Source organism: Lithobates pipiens, unplaced genomic scaffold (assembly GCF_037356315.1).
Source record: "Lithobates pipiens isolate NorthernLeopardFrog02 unplaced genomic scaffold, aLitPip1_a1.2 Scaffold_37, whole genome shotgun sequence".
Taxonomy (NCBI): Eukaryota; Metazoa; Chordata; class Amphibia; order Anura; family Ranidae; genus Lithobates; species Lithobates pipiens.
Window position 1 is genome coordinate 13,480,001 of NW_027507825.1, and position 5,000 is coordinate 13,485,000.

Genomic DNA, 5,000 nt, shown 5'->3' on the forward strand with positions numbered 1-5,000 from the left:
TCTCTCTCCCCCCCCCCTCTCTCTCTCTCTCTCCCCCCTCTCTCTCTCTCTCTCCCCCCCTCTCTCTCTCTCTCTCCCCCCTCTCTCTCCCCCCCTCTCTCTCTCCCCCCCTCTCTCTCTCTCTCGCTCGCTCTCCCCACTTTTCTCTCTCCTCGCTCGCTCTCCCCACTTTTCTCGCTCCTTCTCTCCCCCCCCTTTCTCGCTCCTTCTCTCCCCCTCTTCTTCTTCTCCCACTCCCCCCCAATCTTTCGCTCTTGCTCCCTCTTTCTTCACTTTTTTTCCTTCCTTTTCTCTTCATTCTCATGTTTCCTCTTTCTCTCAATCTTCATCACTCTCTCGCTCTTCAGTGCTTTCTCTCTCCCTCTTCAGCTCTCTTTCCCGCGCCCCCTTCTTCCGCTCTCGCTCACTATTGTCTCGCGCTCTCCTTCGGTTTCATACCCATTATTATCTAAAAATAAATCGGTAATCCAGGTGCGACATTTCTCAGTGCTGAAAGACGAGGTTTTATCCGGAATAGGCCGGGAGCAGGAAGTGTAATCCTTTAAATGCACACTTTTATCCCTGAAAGGAGGTGCGATGACAGTTTTCTGTAGTCCGTTTGGGATCCTGCCTGGTGTTGGCGGCTCCCTCTCCCCGGTGGTAAAAAGTCGATCCTTCTATTGCCGGATTAAGATCCTCACTGGCGGCACTCCAACTTGAAGCTTAAAACAACTTTTTGCCAGACCGACCCCCCCCCCCCCCAACTCCACCACCAGCGTTTATGAATTTACGGGTTCTTTGGTGCTCAACCAAAAAAAATAAAAGCCGCAGTGTGCCCCACTGTCTCCCCCTCCCAAAAATGGCGCGGATTGCACCACTTCCTGCTGAAGTTTACAAAACATCCATCTATTTTTTTCCTACCTATTGGCCTGGCATTGAGCACAGCTGTTTGGTCAGATTAGTCGAACGGTCAGAACTGGTAACGGAAGTGATGTTCCATTGCCACCATCTTTCTACACTAAGAAGGGGACAAGCGGACATCTTGTTACACCCACCGGAGTCTTGCATTTCACACTTTATTTTTAACAGTTAACAAAGCTTCTATAGTGAAATGCAGTATTTAAAAATCCGTCTGACTGTTTAGATTTAGAATTATAAAATCGGCGGCGATCCTGCTGATCTCAAAGGTTTGTTAATCTGACAGAACAACTCCTGCTTTGAAAAATCAGAACAGCCTGAGGGATTTCAAAATACAGAATTTTGCTATATAAGCGCCGTTTACTGTTTAAAAGTAAATGTGAAATGCAAGACTCCGGTGGGTGTAACAAGATGTCCGCCTGCCGCCTTCTCACTGTATCCTTACTGTGGATGAGTGTGGGGTGTAGCAAGATGGCGGCGATGAAACATCACTTCCGTTTATAAATTCTGATGGGCCGCCTAATCTGGCGAAACATCGGCATCCTCCCTCAGTAAGCAAATAATACAGATCCTGGCCCCTTAAGTGGGTTTTAACGCCAGGATGTGGGGCAGGCTTTCCCGATCATATGAGCACTGATTGGCTGTCACGGTGGTCACATGATCGGGAGCCAGAAAGACCACATAAACAGAGACCAGGAGCGGTCTGTGACACTGCTGGGATCAAGCTGTGGGCACAGAAACCTCAGTCCCCCTAGACCAGTGATGGCGAACCTTTGCACCCCAGATGTTTTTGGAACTACATTTTCCATGATAATTAACTACACTAAAGAGTGCATGAGCATCATGGGAAATGTAGTTCCAAAACATTTGGGGTGCCGAGGTTCGCCATCACTGCCCTACACCATGATGGGACCCCTGTAGTTTTGCAACAGCTGGAGGTCCACTAATTGCATATCCCTGCTCTAGACGTATATATGCGTGGTGTGACTGCCCATCTACCCTGCAGCTGCAAATATACACTAAATTGTCAAAAGTATTGGGACAGTATAGATGGCCACGGTAAGTAAATATCATCCTGTGATCAAATGTGAATACCACTAAAGAATGTGCCCATAAATAAATTCCCTGATTAATAAAAAATGTCCATTCATGCAAGAATGATTGCTGGTGCGTAATCGCGTTTCTGTGATTTAGTATCCCAATCCCGTGCCGTGCATACTATTCACCACCAGTCTAATGTAGACACAAAATAATCACAAGTCTTGAGTTACAATTTTTTTTTTGTGCCAGTGACACACACATATCGCTATAAAGTATTGGGACCCCTGCCTTTACACGCACATGAACTTTAAAGCGGTTGTATACTGTATTATTTTTTTTTTATTTTTTTTTTACTTTTCCCTACAGGAAAGCCTATAATAAGGCCCCTATAATAAGGCTTACCTGTAGGTAAAAAAAAATATCTCCTAAACCTGTATGGTTTAGGAGATATTCCCCTCGCAATGAGCCGCTGACAGCGGTACATGCGCACGAGGGGATTTTCGGCTAAAAGCCTGGCAGACGCCGGACTTTGGCGGAAAGAAATCTCCCGCGCGCATGCACGAGAGTGACAACAGCGCCGGATCCGCTATACCCAGAAGACATGCCGAGGGAACATGTCAACTCCCTCGGCATGTATCGGGCGAGATGTCGGGACCTTGTTCCAAGGTATTTCATAATGATCTAGTATGCGGCACATACTAGCTCATTATGCCTTTTCCCCTTGCAGGTCAGAAAAAAATAAATTCCAGCGGGTTTACTACCGCTTTAATGGCATCCCAGTCTTAGTCTGTCGGGTTCAATATTGAGTTGGCCCGCCCCTTTGCAGCTATAACAGCTTCACCTCTTCTGGGAAGGCCGTCCACAAGGTTTAGGAGATGTGTCTATGGGAATGTTTGACCATTCTTCCAGAAGTGCATTTATGAGGTCGGGCACTGATGTTGGAGGAGAAGGCCTGGTTCACAATCTTCGCTCTAAGGCCGCGTACACACGGGCGGACTGTCTGACGGACTTGGTCCGCTGAAACGTGTTTCAGCGGACAATCCGCTCGTGTGTGGGCTTCAGCAGACTTTTTCAGCGGACAGTCTGGCGGACTAAGTCTTTCGGAATTTCCGTAATACTGTCCGTCCAAACTTGGTTTCAGCGACCAGTCCGCTCGTCAGTAGGCTAGTTGGACGGACTAAGTATGGCGCATGCTCAGAAAGGATTTACACGGCGGAAGGTTGCATTGCAGTGTATTGGACGTCGTATTTCTAGTCCCGTCGTACGTGCTGTACACGTCATCGCGCAAGCTTTCAGCGGACTGTCTGTTCGTCGTGTGTGGTCAAGTCCGTTCATTCAAAAGTAGGGCAGACTGTCTGTCGGATTGTCTGACGGACTTAGTTGGACGGATAGTCCGCCCGTGTGTACGCGGCCTAATTCATCTGAAAGGTGTTCTGTTGAGTTAAGGTCAGGCCGGTCAAGTTCCTCCAAATTCACTCATCCACGTCTTTATGGACCTTGCTTTGTGCACTGGTGTAACTGAATCTCAGTATAAATACCGCTGTTCTGTGACGCCCTCAGGGGTTTGTTGGAGAACCTTAGTGAACAAACAGCATCACGAAGGCCAAGGAACACACCAGACAGGTCAGGGATAATGTTGTGGAGAAGTATAAAGCAGGGTTAGGTTATAAAAAAAAAATAAAAAAATTAAAATCTCCCATGCTTTGAACATCTCTTGGAGCTCTGTTCAATCCATCATTGGAAAATGGAAAGAGTATGACACAACTGCAAACCTACCTAGACATGGCCGTCCACCTAAACTGACCGGGCCGGGCAAGGAGAGCATTCATCAGAGAAGAGCCAAGAGGCACCATGGAGGATCTTCAGAGATCCACAGCTCAGGGGGGAGAATCTGTCCACAGGACAACTATTAGTCGTCTCTCCACAAATCTGCCCTTTATGGAAGAGTGGCAAGAAGAAAGACATTGGGGAAAGAAAACCGTAAGAAGTCCTGTTTTCTTTTTACAAGAAGTCATGTGGGGGACACAACAAACATGTGGAAGAAGGTGCTCTGGTCAGATGAGACCAAAATGTAACTTTTTTGGCCTAAAAGCAAAATGTGTGTGGCGGAACACTAAAGCACCCCCCCCCCCCCCCCCCACACACACACACGATCGGATTTTCCAAGGGAAAATGTTCGATGCTCAGACAATTGTTGGCCAACTTTCCGCAGACAAATGTTGGATGGCAGGTTTTAAAATTTTTCCGGGAACAAATGTATGTTGTGGGATTTTCCAATTGTGTGTACACAAGTCCATCGGACAAAAGTCCAAACACGCATGCTCAGAAGCAAGGATGAGCCGGAAGCGGTCGGTCTTGTAAACTAGCGTTTGTAATGGAGAATTAACATTGACGTGACAAATTATAAAATCTCGTAATGCAGCGCAACAATTCTCTTCTTCTTTAGGCTCGGTTCACACAGAGGGCGACACGACTTGCCGCTCCGCGACCTGCCGCGACCTCAGCGGCGACTTGCAAACGACTTCTGTATAGAAGTCAATGCAAGCCGCCCGAGGTCGCCCAAAAGTAGTACAGGAACCTTTTTTCTAAGTCGGAGCGACTCGAGTCGCTCCTCTTAGAACGGTTCCGTAGTACAGAACGGGGGCGACTTGTCAGGTCGCGGCGCCCCCTGTGTGAACCGAGCCTTAATGGGGTAATAATGAAGCTGCTTTGCTGGTGATACTGATGGAGTTATTGCAAATGGATTTTAAAAGTCTTTTATTTTCTAGTGATATCAAGAATAATATTATGCTTGTTGTTTTTTTTTTTGTTTTTTTTGGGCAAGTTACCACAACACCATTATCCCGTAGTGTTTAAGATCAAAGATACAACTATGTTGTGTCCCTTGTCAATTTTACATTTGTATTTTTGTAAATGTAACTGCCACTCCCCAACTGTCATTTGAAGTCAAACACACAGCCAAGTATTATTCTCCACAATTATTTTTTTATTGTGCGTTAATAAAAGAAAACAAATAAAATTAGACATGCTATCTGCCAATAGAACTTAAAGCGGGAGTCCGC

At 46.6% G+C, this 5,000-nt stretch overlaps 1 protein-coding gene across 3 annotated transcripts in view; it reads left to right on the forward strand.

Annotated features, from left to right (window-relative positions):
* ITPK1 (inositol-tetrakisphosphate 1-kinase) overlaps nucleotides 1-5,000 on the forward strand; it is a 218,963-nt gene that overhangs the window by 158,129 nt on the left and 55,834 nt on the right. The gene's annotated exons all lie outside the window — the stretch shown is intronic.